Genomic DNA, 16,692 nt, shown 5'->3' on the forward strand with positions numbered 1-16,692 from the left:
AAAATTAAGTAAACTGCATTCTTATTGCATTTTTCATAAAAAAAAAAAAAAAACAACTTCAAATATTGATTATTTTGCATTTTTGGTGTCATATTTCTTCTACCAGATCACCATTGTAGGCGTTGTAACCCTGGAAATAATTTTTGATGAATACAATTGAAAAGTGCCTTAACCTTGGATCGTCGTAAGCCGAACCTATCGTAACCCGGTGACTGCCTGTATTTTCATTTTCCTAAATATATCAACCTGAAATCTTTTATATCATTTTCAGCGAACTGATCTGCTTTAGAAGCTTGATAGCAAAAGGCTAAAGGTAGGTGAGTGAGGGCAGCAGGAGACACAATCACTCACTCAACTAAGTGTCACCCTTTCTTTTGGCTGCAGGATTATTCATCTAGAAAAATGTAAATGATCTTCAATTTGGGATGTCTTAGGTCATTTGTCCCCGCATGAATACTACAAAGTTAGCTTTGCCTTACGTATGGACAATACTACTCATTATATGGGAGGTACAGTCAACCCCTGCCTATTTGTGGTTTTGGATTTGTGGCTTCATCTTTGATGGATTTTTCTGTGAAATCTATATATATCCACATAATTCGCGGAAAATTTGTCTATTCGTGGAATTTTTCATAGAGAATAATTCACTACTAATTATTGTATTTCAAAATAATTTTCATGACCAAATACATTTTTCATGACAATTATAAAAACAGGCAGGTATAAGCATTTTTAGAGGGTTTTTGGTGTTTGTACTATTACAATAGGCAGTTACTATAAGCATTTTAAGAGGGGTGTCAAGTACTTGTGGATTTTAGCTATTTGTGGGGGGGGTGTCTATCTGCCTCCCAAAATCCCAGGGGTCAACGATATTGGCCAAAGAACTTGACTAGTGTCATTCAACCTACATGGCCAGCTTCCCAGTCAAGTATGGGAACAGAAGGATGACTCCTCCAACTATGATTACCTAAAGTCGACCACCCAACCGCCATTTGTGGTTCTGGATTTGCGGACTCACGTCTTTGTGGATATTTCTGTGGCTATTATTCAAGGAAAATTCGCCTATTCGAAGTATTTTTCAAACAAAAATATTCACTAATAACAGAATTTTTATCTTTTTTGTGACCAAATACATTGTTTGTGGTAAAACTATTAAAATATTCAGGTATAAGTGTTTGTAGAGGGGTTTTTGGTGTTTATCAAAACAGGCAGTCATAAGCAATTTTAGAGGGATTTCAAGTATTTACGGATTTCAGCTATTCACGCATCCCTCCACGAATACCAGGGGTCGATTGTATACAGTTTGGAATGTGATACCAGAACTGACAGGGCACTGTGCCAGTTTGGCTTGTGTGTAACCTAATACCAAGAAAATTTTGTGGTTTATGGTTTCCTATGAGATAGGAAGACCAACTTGGAGGGTAACCTATTACCAGGTGATAAAAGGATGGGCGTGCAAGGGGGATGGGGGGCTTGTTGGTGGGGGGAAAGGATGGAACTGATGAAGGGGAGGGGGTGTTAAGTTGATTTATCTGAACCTTTGTCAGGTGTGTGGGTTTTCACTGATTACAATGTAAAATCATAAGAGTAAACTCCTAAGATATATAAATTTGACTATAATTCTATAACATTATAAATGATGGCAGGTGTTGTAAACATTGAGTTAGAATGTCACAACTGTCAGACTAATAGCCTTGAAGATATTCCCTAAAAAAGATGCCTCATCGGTTCTGAAATGGTTAGTAGTTAACCCTTAAACGCCGAAGCGGTAAAAAAAAAATGTCTCCCGTGTGCCGGAGACGTTTCAGAGTGAGCGCGGAAGCGGAAAAAATATTTTTTTCAAAATATCACAGCGTGCTTAGTTTTGAAGATTAAGAGTTTATTTTTGGCTCCTTTTTTTGACATTGCCTGAAGTTTAGTATGTAACCATCAAAAATGAAAAATTATCATTATCATATATAAATAATGCGATATATGATAGCGCAAAAACGAAATTTCATATATAATTGTATTCAAAACGGTTAAAGGTAACAAGTTACTTTTTTTTCGTTGTAATGTACACTAAATTGCGATCATTTTGGTATATAACACATTGTAAAACGATAAAAGCAACACAGAGAAAATATTATCCCAAAATAATGCATGAATTCGTAACGCGCGGACGTAAACAAATATTTTTTTCAAAAATTCACCATAAATCTATTGTCCTAGACTTCCAATTTCTTTCAAAATGAAGACAAATGATTGAATATTACTATACTGTAAGAATATTAGCTTACAAATGCATTTTTCGACCATATCTGACGAGTTAAAGTTGACAGTATGTCGAATTTTTTATATATATATTTTTTTATATGCAATTATTTTGGAAATATGAAAAGCTACAACTTTCAAATTACTTTTTGTTTTATTTTACATGAAATTGCGCACATTTCCATATATAAAACTCTATGAAATGCCTAATATGAAACGGAGCAAATATTCCGAGAATGGGACTTACGCATTTCGGAGATTTGTGGCGGAGAATCCGCGCGCGGAGGGAAGGAAAGTTTTTTTTTTTTAAATTCACCATAAATTTAAATATTGTGCTAGAGACTTCCAATTTGTTTCAAGATGAAGATAAATGACTGAATATTACTAGACTGTAAGAGTTTTATCTTACAATTGCGTTTTTCAACCATTTCGGTAGAGTCAAATTTGACCGAACGTGGTTTTTTTTCTATTTATCGTGATTTATATGCAAATATTTCGAAAATGAGAAAAGCTACAACCTTCAACTTGTTGTATTATACATGAAATTGCGCACATTTTCATATATAAAACGTTATGTAACGGCTAATCTTAAATGGTGCAAACATTACCACAATCGCACGTATGATTTTTTCGGAAGAGTTACCGCGCGGACGTAAAGAAAATGTTATTTTTTTCATAAATTCACCATAAATCAAAATATTGTGCTAGAGACTTCCAATTTGTTGCAAAATGAAGGTAAATGCTTGAATATTACTAGAATATAAGCGTTTTAGCTTACAATTGCGTTTTTCGACCATTTCGGTAGAGTCAATGTTGACCGAAGGTTGAAATTTTGGCACTTATCGTTATTTATATGAAAATATCTCAAAACTGATAAAAGCTACAATCATGAGTATTTTTTCGTTGTATTCTACATAAACATGCGCACATTTTCATATATAATACTCCATGTAACGGCTAATTTAAAATGGTAAAAAAATTATGTCAAAGTGACGAAATAATTTCCGAGATGTCACAGATACTTTTTAGTGCGGCAAGAAAGAAATTCGCGCTTGCGCGCCTGCATAACGATTGTAAACAAAACAACACCTTGATCCATGAACTCCCAGCATCACCCAAGGCGCGTGATTCAAGTTTTCGGCTGGTAGGCCTAAAAGTATTTTTCCGCGAAATTTTTTAAAAAAAACTTTGTATGTCGACGTAAAATACGTCCAGTCGGCACCCGAGAGACAAAAAATGTCGACGTAAAATACGTCCAGTCGGCATTTAAGGGTTAACATTTATAGCATCCATACTGACAAATGTGGTGGATTCTCATTTCATCTTCATTACGTGCTAAATGAAATCTTCAGCAACTTGAACAGTGGAAATGACCAAGTTTCCTTTTACACTTACTTCTGTCACAGTTTGTTTACCAATCTTGGATTTAGTACTAAAATTATCATCAATATTTATTTCAAATTGGAGTTTGGTCTTCGTTTCATCAATATTTGTTTCATGTAGTTCTCTCCCCTATAATCAGAGGCTCCTACATAAGGAATAGAGTAATTTCATCAGCTGTATTTTTTGGGCCTTTCAGATATTACTGTTCTTATTGATAAGTTTCATTTATTAAGTAATAACTTGTTTTGATTTTGGTGGTGAAGCATTATTGAAATACAGTCACACACCGAACTTAGCAAGGATAGGTTCTAGACCTCCTCGTGCAAAGTGAATTTTCATGTTAAGTTTGGCAATGTCTCTAAAAATGATAATAAAAGCTTATTTCTAGAGTTTGAACACTAAATATGACCGCAAGTATTAAGCTAACTTTGAAATGATATTAAAGTTACTATAATTTCATTTTAAAAGTTAGCTTCATACATTACCCTTAAAAAAAGAAATAAACCATTGGTAAAAATATAGGTGTGTGTGAAGATTACATACGTACTTACTATTTCTCCTTTCTTTCCCCCCCTTCCAACAGATCTATTATTAGGTTTTCTCAACCTCGTTTTAAAGAAATTCTTTATTCTGTCTTTCTCTTTGTCCTGAAATTCCTTTTCATGTACAAACAGTGATTTCTATTTAGACTAATAATACAACTCTTAGTTGTGTGTCTATGTTTTAGAATGGCGCACTTACAGTTCTAGACGGTAAAGGTAAAATGAGATAAATTTAAAATTATCTACGGTTAACTATGAACGAGAGAGAGAGAGAGAGAGAGAGAGAGAGAGAGAGAGAGAGAGAGAGAGAGAGAGAGAGAGAGAGAGAGAGAGAGAGAGAGATTTTTGTTTCCACTTAAGATGCCCTTCATCCAAAATATGACATTTTTATAGTAAAATAAGATTTTACGTAAACTTACCAAGTAGTTACAAAGCTATAGTTTCTAAATCATCAACAGCTAGAATTTTTGAAATTCATGGTAGCGCTAGTTTGTTTTGGTCAGGGGATAACCCCCTGCCCACTACTGGGGGAGAGAGGAACCAATACGCCAAGAACTTCAGCTGTTTATGCCCTACTATCCATGTGGGGGGAGGAGGGAGGGTTTTGATCACGTAACTATTTGGTAAGTACTATACATAAAATCTTATTTTATTATAAAAATGTCATTTTTATGTATTCAACTTAAAAGTAGTTACATAGCTGAATCCCACATTGTAGGAGGTGAGATCCATTGATATGCACGTATCTCTTAATATTAATGAATACAAAATATGTACTGAGTGCTAGCATCCATGAGAATGCTTGTTGGTTCCTTTCCTTACCTGTTAAGAGAGCTGAACAGATTACTGCTTCTGGAAGACTGTCCTCTTAACTCATAGAGACATGGCGGTATAGCCAGGAGTTGTACTTTACTTAGTGGGATCCATGCAGCTAAGGATTAGTCCGTGGCTAGCATGGTCAACTGAAAGATGACCTTGCCCAGGGCGCAGTACCATGCAACATCAAATTTACCAGAGTAAATCATATCACCTTCAAAATTATTTTAAAATTCAAACCCAACTAAAAAACTGACTGAAGGGTACTCCTAGTACACCAATAGTATCTCCAGGCTCCCCTTAAAACTCTTAACAACCTTATTCAAGGCAAAGAGACTAGAATAGGAAGGAATAACTTCCTACACACCCTTACTCAACACTGAGCCAGCCACCAAATACGGACCAAGAGTACTGCAATTTTCATAAACTTTTGATTTCTCGCAGGTAATGATAGGTGAACACTGATTTGCATTTCCAATATGCTACTTGTATAATCGAATCCAAAGAGAGGATATGTTCAAAAGAAAGTGACGTAGCCACTGCTCTCACCCTGTGAGCCTTCACTTTTAGTGTATTAAAATCTGTTACTTTCACTTGGGAATAAGCCTCAACTTAAAAAAAACACCAGGGCATTCTTAGATATCAGGCAGGGATTCTTTACAGAACACCATAAATGATCGGACAATCCCCAAATTTTTTGTCCTTTGTAGATAACATTTTAGAGCTCTGACCAGACAGTGACCTCTCTTCTTCCAGTCCAACTAAGTCTCAAATTTCTAAAAAAGAAAGAACGAGGCCACAGCTTGGAAGGAGTTGTTTTTGTTGTTTTTCGCTAAAAACCCAAGGTTAATGTGCATACAGCATTGCCTTGAGGAAATCCTACTCTCTTGGCCAAGGAGCTTAGTTCACTTACCTTTTTCGTTGTAGACAAGGCTACAAGGAATAGGGTTTTTCTCATCAAATCTCTGTGATGAATTGTCTAATGGCTCAAAAGGAGGTTCCGACAGCCGTTCAAGGACTATATCTAGGTTCCAAGATAAGGTCTTCGAACATTTATTCGTTGATACATCCAATCCTCTGGATTTAAAGACCGATCCCAACATTGCTTCATATCCTCTGATAGTCAAGGTTGACAGGTTCCTAGCTGTCCTCAAACGTAAATGAAATCCGGTATTTCCATTATAGATGTCTTAGATGATGAAATGTTATGTTTCTTACACCAGAATTTAAACTGTCCACTTTACCTGGTAGACATCACTTAAAGATTTTCTTCTGCATTGAGCAATAGCTTTTGCAGCTTGATTTGAAAAACCTTTCGCTCGTAAGAGTTGTCGGACAGTCTGTAAGCAGTTAGGGACAGAGTGGACAGCCCTTGATGGAACCTCCTGAAGTGGGGCTGTCTAAGTAGACTGGTTGTCTGTGGAAGCAATCTTGGCCAATCCACCAGGAGAACTAGTAGATCTAGAAACCATTCTTGTTCTGGCCAGAATGGAGCGATGACGGTCATCGAGATATTGTGGTCATCAAGAAAATGTTCTCACCATCTTGAATGGAGGGAGTGCATACAAGTCTTTGTTTGACCAGACCAAAAGCATCGCATCTGTCGCCCAAGTTTCTGGGTCTTGGGCTGGCGAACAGTACCGAGGGAGACGACGGTTTTATGCTGTGACAAAGAGATCTAGAATTGGTTTGCCCCAAAGTTTCCATACATCGAGGCACACCAATGGGTTCATCATCCACTCTGCGGGAAGGACCTGCTTCTTGGAGCTTAGTTCATCCATGATCACATTGTATATCCCCTGAATGAACCTTGTTACTAATCTGGTTTGGTTCTGTTACGCCCATAACAACAGAGTTCTTGTTGTTTCACAAAGAGAAAAAAGTGGGTTCCTTGCTGTTTTTGTATGTACGAGAGCGTACTGTATGAATGGACTGCCACTACTTTGCTGCGGACTTCATCCGCAAATTCTAATAACCCCCAGTGGATTGCAGTCAATTCCTTCCGATTGATATGCCACTGTTTCTGTTGCACATTTCAAGTCCCTAAGACTTCCTTGTTCCCTAATATCGCTCCCCAACCTTGATCTAATGCATCTGAAAAGAACACTAGGTTGGGGCTCCATGGTAGAAGAGACTTCCCATCTAAAAGTCTGTCTTTTAGCTTCCACCACAGCAGGTCCTCCTTTATCTCCTTTGTGATTTGGAACACACAAGTCTGGAAATTCCTTTCAGTTCCAGTTTGCCATGAAGAAGAACTGTATTCTTCATATGCAGTCTCCCCAATGACACAAACTGTTCTATTGAGGATAGCGTGGCAAACTCATCCATTCCTTTGCTGAGCATTTCTGAAGAGCTGGAAATCGTTTCACTTTCTGCAAGCACAACTCCACTCTGTGGGGATGGAAAAACCCGAAAACTCACTGAGTCTTTCCTCATCCCTAAATAGACTAGCTCCTGACATGGGAGTAACTGCGAATTTTACTGGTTTATTAGCAGTCCTAATTCCTGAGTTAATGACAGTTTTCTGCAGGTCCTCTGTGCACTTTCTGTTTGTGACTGAAGAAGCCAATCGTCTAAGTATAGGGATACTCTTATCCTGATTAGATGTAACTATTTTGCAATGGGAGCTAATACTCAAGTTAGCACTTGTGGGGCAGTTGAAAGCCCGAAGCACAGCGCCCTGAATTGATAGACTTTGTTCTTGAAGACAAACCAAAGAAATTTCTTTGAGTTCTGGTGAATTGGAATATGAAAGGCGTCTTCCATATCGATGGAAATCATCCTATCCCCTTGACAGATTGATGATACGACCGTGTGATTCGTCTCGATCTTGAACTTTGTCTTCTGCACAAACTGGTTCAGTGTGCTTACGTCCAAAGTAGAACAGTAGCAACTTGTAGGCCGTCAAGAGACGAATCCTTATCCTCTTCTTCTTTGGCTGATAAAATTGGCAACAAGTTCTCTTGAGCTTGAACAGGAGGTACCGAAGACTGTATAAAACCCAACATGCTGTCCAACTTGTTTTGAATGGCTGTAAACGATGAACAGAGGCAGCCATAGCATGTGACCCTGTCGGTAACACAGAAGACGTAACTGTTGTCAAAGGTTGTCTAAAAACTTTATACTGATTCAGCTGCATGCCTGACTGCTTGGACGCTTGTAGCAGGTCGGGCGCCGATGGATGCTCGGGCGTTAGTGGATGTTCGGGCGCCAATGGATGATTGAGCACCGATGGATGATCAGGCGCTAATGGACGCTCAGGAGCCAACGAACTTTCTGGTGCCAATGGACACTCTGGTGCTCAAGAAAACTGTCGCCAATGGGCGCTGGTGGGCTCTTGTTTGCCTTCAACTTCTCTTGAATTATCAAAGGCTCCAGTATGTACTGTAGGTATCCTTTGTGCCGATGGGCACTCACATGCCGGATGAGGCTCCTGCATGAAAGAAGTCTTGTGACCTACAGGTAAAAATGGTGGAAACAATACCTGTTCTGCATAAGAAGGACGAACACGTGCCGATAAGATCGCAGGAATCTTACGCTTCCCAACACTCGTGGAAAGCACAGGAAGACATGGATCCGGAGCCAAAGGACGCTCTGAGCCTTTCCTGTCTGCGAACTCTGAGTCTACCAGAGGAAGACTTTCTTGATGAGGATCGAGACTTAGAGGATGAAATACTCTCATTCATCCTCTCACTATAGTGTACCATTCCTTCCAGATCCTGAGAGAACCTCTCTGGAGTGTCCCAAAAACCACATGAAGGTTGATCATCTTGAAATGCATTAGCCTCCTTACAGGGGACTGGAGAAGGCAACACCTTATGAGCCCTCCTTTTCAATGGACGGGACTCGTCAACAAAGTGCCACTGATGCCTGGGAGAAGACTCCCTGGAGCTGGATGCACTAGAGGAAAGACGCACTTCCTTAGATACACCTTTCCAATGATGATCTGTCGTGACCTGGGAACTATCAACAGGACTGGCTGAGGGGGTGACTGCTCGTGGGTAAACCCTACCGACCTTCCTTGGGCTAGCAGTATGCCTCTTCCCAGGTTCTGGGGAGTTTGACAGGGACCTTTGTCTAGGAGAATCAGTGGGACAAACAGCCACCTCCTCCACAACACTAAGACTGGCACTCACTTGACCACTTACCTTGTTCATTAGGGTTTTAACAGGCGCTCCTAATTTTTCCATTGCTTGAAGCATGATAGAAAATTTTTTATCTACTTGTGCTTCTAGGTTGGCAACAGCATTGGGTATGGGTGTAAGATAGCCAAGATTAGGACGGGTTGAACAGGTGATGGGGAAGGTTTGGAAAGAGACAAGTTCAAGTTTTCAGTTGACAATTCATGACTAACTAAACCTTTAGCTTTATCTTTCGAAGCTGCTTTCCTCTTTTTATCTCTTTCTAACTTGTTAATGTAGCTACTTAAGGTTTTCCGAGTTCTCTTGTCCCAATTAACACATTTCCCACAAGTTTGAGCTGATGTGCAAGTCTGACCCCTACAACCTGTGCAAATTGAGTCCAGTTCATTACAAGTTTTAGCACTTCTTGTATTGCAGCCTTTGCTGCAATACCTGATTCCTGTTGAGCTAGTGTCAGATTTGTGTGCAAACTAACCCAATACTAAGAGACTAATTCAGGTGGTAAATTAAACTATATTTATATGAATTCCTAAATAACTAAATGTCGCCGAATTGGCTACCAAGATTTAAGAGTATTTCACCAACAATGAGCGAAGGCAAAGCAATTCCAAAAATTCCAATGCTGCTGAACTGTTAACAGCGCCAGCCGGCAGAGACAACTGAAGTTTGCGTGGTGTTGGTTCCTCTCTCCCCTGAATGTGGGCGGGGGATATCACCTGACCAAAACAAACTAGCATTACTGAGAATTTCAAAAATTCTAGCTGCCGACAATTTAGAAACTATAGCTATGTAACTACTTGGCAAGTTGCATACATAAAAATGTACATTTAGGATCGTGAAATTTTTTTCATCTCCATAACTCGAGCAGTTTTCACATTAAACAGGCTTGGGATCATGCGACTCGATTATTTTAATTTTCAATGGTAAGGTTTGATTTTTGCTATCTACGATATCAGTTTTATCATCATTTCTTCCTTTTAGCAGCAAAGTAGAATATGTTTACTGGATGGTTAACCTTCATTTATATTTTTTCAGTAAAACTACTGTAACTTGAATGATGTTCATTGTTTATGTGTTTTGTAAGACTGACTAATGGACTGTAGTGTCTACTCACCAATCACTTTCAGTTATCTGTCTCAAAGGCATTTTATTGGCAATCTTGTTAACAAAACAAAAAAATGTTAGTTTGTTTTCAAAACAAAGAACGTTGACCATGATTCTCAAAATGGGAGTTAAATGAATCCTGATTATGACAGGTACCCTACTTGTTCATACTTTCATAAACCTATTTTCAATAGGCTTTAATGCACTAGTGTGACATAATTATTTGATAAGAAGGAGTACTCATAATTTTCCATTTTTAAGCAGCAGTTGTCAACATTTGCAATAAATATTTTTCTCAATTATGTCAGCTGCTCAAATTCTACAGGTAAAGCGACATGTCATTCAACCTCACCCTCATTCACGTCCTAAAAGTGAGTGACCAGATGTGTTTTCAAGGATGCATAGGGGTCAACATCTGACAGGGCATAAAAAATAAAAACCTGGCTACTTTAGTTTGGAACAGTTACTTAGGGTCTAGTTATTTTTTAGTGACTCTCTGAATACCCTCTTATTGTGGAAAGAGTGATGGGGTCTTGGGGTTATATAGTGTAAAAATAACAGCTACACTACAGTATAATTTAAAAAACTATGTATTGAGAAATGAAAATAAGATATAAAAACAAAAAACTGAAAACAATTACAAAAGGTGAAAACATTTACATACATACTATGAATATGCACTTGTACAAAGGAATTATTTACAAGAGAAAATTGTATAATATAAAATGTAATCAAATGAAATTTGAACAAATTTCATTTTCCTACATACAGAAGACTTTATGTAAAACCAAAACAAATACCTAATTGCTTGAAGTCTGACTTCTTTTGTTTCTTGGCAACCTTTAAGGCTCATTCTGACTAGAAAACAGATCTCTTTCAGAAATGACATCTTCTTCCCCACCTGAAATTACAAAATGCCAAATAATTCATGATAACTGACACAATGTGCAGGAAACAAATGCTTACACTATTTCACTTTGAACACTGTAAAACTGCCACAGTCAAACTACCTGATAATACCTTGACCTGCTCAAACTGACTGTTAACGACAAACAGCTAAAATATGCTATAAATCTACATGCATTTGATGGAAATAAAACACAACTTCCTATGTAACTTCTGAAATCATGAAATTCTACTATACAATAACAACTTCTGGTTATCTCCCACTGATTTTTGTGTGATACTTGACAAAAGCCCAAAATGTGCCCAACAAAAGTGTAGCAAAATAAAAATAAAAAAATCCAACATGCAAATAGATATATAGTCTCAGCACATGATATGTTCTCGAATCCTTACAAAACACAACAGAGAGTACATTCAACTTTCCTCTATACTAAGCTTTTATGATTTTTTAGCACCTACCAAACTTTATCCTGCATGGATCCTCTTCTCTAGGAGACTTAGAACCCAAGCCCAATTCCTCATTACTACCAGCCTTCTCACTACCCGTTATCTGACACTGACTATCTGCTACATTCATTGACCTGAAATTATACACCAATTAGATGAGACAGTTTGACATAAATACATGCTAATCTGCTTTCAAATTTCTTACTTGCCAAATCTGAAAAAATTTTGATTACTGGATAATTCTTTTGACACAAGGGTTGGAAGTGGTGTAATCATAAGCACATCTTTGTCAATCTAACACTTACATAAGAACACTGCAGGCACTTCATCCCTATGAATGCAGTATGTGTAGAGCAATATCTTACATTCTGCATGACTCATAATGGCTCCAGAGATTATGGGAAAAAGTTACTTTAGAGAAGGATCACTATGGAAACAATTGGCTTAAAGGATGCGTTTTTCTCTACCAAACAACACAAGTGATTAGAAATATCTTCCTTACACAACATTTACATGGGACAACCTACCCTTCACTGGAATCACTTGATGGTTCATGACTGCTTTCCTCCTCCTCTTTCATACTATCTTTGGTCCTTTTTCTTAGATCATTGTCGTCATCATCACCATTTCCTTCATCCCCGCTTTCATCCCCTCCACCTCCATCCCTCCCACCAGGTTTAGATCCTCCTCCTCCTCTGTCATCAATATTTTTTTCTTCTCGTTTTGTACCTTCATTTTAAATCTTTTTTGTGCCTTACTAGACGTTGTCTCCACTCCAGATACCGTTCTTATCCAGATGCCTCTGAAATTTGAGGGTAAAATGAATCATTCACAACACAAAAACCTTACTTGATATTCTAGGTCCACAAAAACTCATACATGACTTGCATTTTATAGTAATAAGAAGCAAATATGAAAGGTCAACTTAATAGAAGTTAATTTTTCTGTATTGATAAAATCTTATATATAAAGCTAACAACACATGGAAAATATTCTGAACCTTTCCTACAAGAGTTCTCAGTTTCTGTGATTCAACTGTTTCCTTGTCTGCTTCTAGTGGAAATATTATGGTCCCTCTCTCGTTTCTCACTTAATTAATCTGTCTACAATTCTACAAATCTTCATCTTCCTAATCTAGCATTTTTCATCCTAAGCCTTCCCTACATTCTCTAAATGTTTCTTGGCAGTACCCCACTAACACACCCAACTGCCACGCTTTCTGCCTTTTAATTCATTGTATGACCTAAAGCATTAAGTATTTTAAGTGAAAGGAAGTGAGACTCCATTTGGGATAAGTGAAGTGTCTGAGGCATTATTGATGAAGCTTCTGTGAGGATGAAAAATGCAATTTGAAGAAATGGTTTTTTTTTCCATCACAGGAGCATCATCCTTGATTATAACTAAAGGATGAATTTGACAGTGACTTAATTTTCTTCTTCAAAGGCCATTATTTTTCAACATGAGTTGCTTTATACAGGAAAAATAAAATAAAAGTTGTAATCTTTCAAAGATGTACTATGACTACAAGTAGTAATTTGCACAACTTTTAAAAATACCAAATCTAATATATAAACTATACTTTTGAAATACTGTAGACTTAAAAGAAACCATTCCACAACATAAAAGATCACTTAACCAACCGCACACTAACCTGCATCTCTAGTCAACCAGCTTGTGGAACATCCTTCCCAAACAGTGCTTTGACCATTGCAACTTTCAGTTGCAAGAGGAATTTTACTGCCACTGGTGTCGTCTTTTCCTTTGGTAGACGGGAAATAACTCTCCGTGTACTGTCCATTTTCAGGTGCTGGAGTAGGAGGAAACTGTGGATCCCACTCTAATGCAAGGAATGGTAAACCTTCACTCTCTGGGTCATCAGGTAATCCTAGTGATAATGTATGCAATTTTCTTCTACCTGAAAAAGAAAATCTTTCAGGGAACCTGTGTTGCTCTTCATAAAGACAGTATATGTACATACTACAAGTATGTACATACAAGTACAATAGGGCATGTAGTATGTACATACAAGTACAATAGGGCAAACTTCTAGTTATTAAAACATAATCCTTTTTACCTTACAAAAAATACATGATCATTAAATTAAGTTTAACTTCAATCCTGAATAAGTTATAAATTTCATGCAACAACTTTCTTTACTATTCAAGTTGGCAAACTTAACAATCTTTTCAATTCTTCTGACCTATACCCATAAATCTCTTGTCATGATCAACTGTCTTATCCATTTCAACATTAAAAACAAACTTTTGCATCAATCTCCCTCATCTTGAGGTCAGTTTGCCTGACCTCAAGATGAGGTCAGTCAGTTCATGAGATTTTTTTCTCACCAAAAGCTGCCTGTTACAACGGGGCTGTTCCCAAAGTCCGAAGATATTTTCTCACCAAAGGCTGCCTAACTGTTACAACAGAGATCTTCTCCCAGTCCTGAAATACTTTCTTGCAAGAATCTGACTCACTCACTGTTACAACTCACCACTTACACACTCTTACAGCTCACATCCACACTGAGCACAATCAAAAGAAGAGAATTAATAAGAAAAATGAAAGTGAAATGGATAAATCGGGCAAACTAAAACCGGCTTCAAACAGATAAACAGAGAACACATCCTATTTTAAAGGTGGTACAAAGATAACTGGCGGGTCACATGACGCCGAGGGCATTCTGGGTATACATGCCCCGTGACCTGGTATAGATGCCAATAGTTCCTGGATCGCACAAGTTTAATCAATTAATTAATTCTACTGGTTTCCAGCTGGCGCTAGTAAATATGATATTGTTAAACTACAATAAAGTTTTGTACATACTTACCTGGCAGATATATACTTAGCTTTAGTCTCCGACGTTCCCGACAGAATTTCAAATCTCCCGGCACACGCGACAGGTAGGTCAGGTGGTCTACCTTACCCGCCGCTGGGTGGCGGGTGTACGAACCAATCCCACTTTCCTGTCAGATTTTCTCTTCCACCTGTCTCCTGAGGGGAGGCTGGGCGGGCCATTAGACGTATATATCTGCCAGGTAAGTATGTACAAAACTTTATTGTAGTTTAACAATATCATTTTTGTACATGAACTTTCCTGTCCGATATATACTTAGCTGATTGGCACCCTTGGTGGAGGGTAAGAGAGAGCTAAACAAATATGGAAAGAAGGGAAACAACTGGTGTTGTAGGATATAAAAAAACCTTGGTTCTTACCTGTTCAGGCAGAAGACTTCATTGATACTGTCTCTGAGTCTGCATTGCCTGGAGAGCTACAGCTGAAAGACTCTCGGATCTACCACCGGGATATCTGATCCCTTTGTGTGGTAGAATCCAAGTCGGATCCTGTTAAAGGGAACCCGTCCGCTTACTTAACAGATCCTAACCACTACTACCGCAAGGAGCCAAAACTCATCAGACCACCTAACCAAACTACCTAGGGTTAGTACTACGACATAAAGAGATGCCTCCCTGCATACTCTTTCAGACAACCATAAACAACAAAAACAAAACATAGGGTAAAAAATATATACATCTAACAAGGATGAGTTCCAGCTCCCTGCCCCAGCACCGAATCCGCCGATACGTAAGGGCCCAAGGCGAAGCATTTTTCATAAGTGATTTTCACATCACGCAAGTAGTGGTTTGCGAAAACCGAGTGGCAACTCCAGATAGTTGCCTCCATCAGGTTCCGCACGGACATATTCTTGTTAAAAGCAAGCGAAGTCGCTATGGCTCTCACTTCGTGGGCTTTCACCTTAAGAAGCTTAAAATGGTCTTCCTTACAAGAAACATATGCTTCTTTAATGAGGTTTCTTAAGAAGAAGGACAGCGCGTTCTTCGATAGGGGTCGAGTGGGGTCCTTTACGGAGCACCAAAGGACCTCTTGATTGCCCTTCAGTTGCTCTTTTCTCTTAAGGTAATATTTTACAATCCTCACCAGGCAAAGAGTTCTCTCAGGCTCTTCCCCTACAAGAGAAGATAACCCACGAATTTTGAAGCTCCTGGGCCATGGATTTGATGGGTTCTCGTTCTTTGCCAGAAACCCAGGGAGGAAAGAACAAACCATAGACTCCTCCTTAAATCCAACATTGCCCTCAATCGCTTGAAGCTCACTCACCCTCTTGGCGGAAGCTAGAGCCATAAGGAACAGAGCCTTCTTTGTCAGGTCCTTGAACGAGGCTGAACTAGGGGGTTCAAATCTAGACGATCCGAGAAACTGAAGAACCACGTCTAAATTCCAGTTCGGTGTTTTAGGAGACTGCTTCTTCACTGTTTCAAAAGACCTAATAAGGTCATGCAGGTCCTTATTCTCAGATATATTGAGGTCTCTGTGTCTAAAGACCGCCGCCAACATACTGCGATATCCTTTAACGGTCAAAACCACTAGACCACATTCTTGCTTCAGAAATAGAAGGAAATCCGCAATCTGGGTCACAGAGGTACTGGAAGAGGAAAACGTTATTCCTCTTGCACACCGTCTGAAGACATCCCACTTCGACTGGTATACTCGTAAGGTGGAAGACCTCCTAGCTCTTGCGATTGCTTTAGCAGCTGTTGTTGAAAAGCCTTTCGCTCTGACCAGACTTTGGACAGTCTGAAGCCAGTCAGACTGAGAGCGGGGAGATTTTTGTGTGTACCTGTCGAAGTGGGGTTGTCTGAGTAGATCGCTCCTTAGAGGGAGTGATCCTGGAAGGTCCACTAACCATTCCAGTACCTCTGTGAACCATTCTTGGGCTGGCCAAAAGGGAGCGATTAACCTTAAACGCCGGAGCCGTAAATAAAAAAATGACTCCCGTATGCCGGAGGGGTTTGAGAGTGAGCGCGTAAGCGGAAAAAAATATTTTTTTTCAAAAAAATCACAGCGCGCTTAGTTTTCAAGATTAAGAGTTCATTTTTGGCTCCTTTTTTTTTCTCATTGCTTGAAGTTAGTATGCAACCATCAGAAATGAAAAATATTATCATTATCATATATAAATAATGCGATATATGATAGCGCAAAAACGAAATTTCATATATAATTGTATTCAAATCGCGCTGTGCGCCAAACGGTTAGAGGTAACAAGTTGCTTTTTTTTTCGTTGTAATGTGCACTAAATTGC

General features: G+C 38.6%; 1 protein-coding gene across 1 annotated transcript in view; it reads right to left on the reverse strand.

Moving 5' to 3' along the window:
* Positions 1-16,692, reverse strand: part of LOC135227042 (TP53-binding protein 1-like) — a 125,132-nt gene that overhangs the window by 70,837 nt on the left and 37,603 nt on the right. The window lies entirely within an intron of this gene.

The sequence above is a fragment of the Macrobrachium nipponense genome, chromosome 15 (genome assembly GCF_015104395.2).
Source record: "Macrobrachium nipponense isolate FS-2020 chromosome 15, ASM1510439v2, whole genome shotgun sequence".
Classification (NCBI taxonomy): Eukaryota; Metazoa; Arthropoda; class Malacostraca; order Decapoda; family Palaemonidae; genus Macrobrachium; species Macrobrachium nipponense.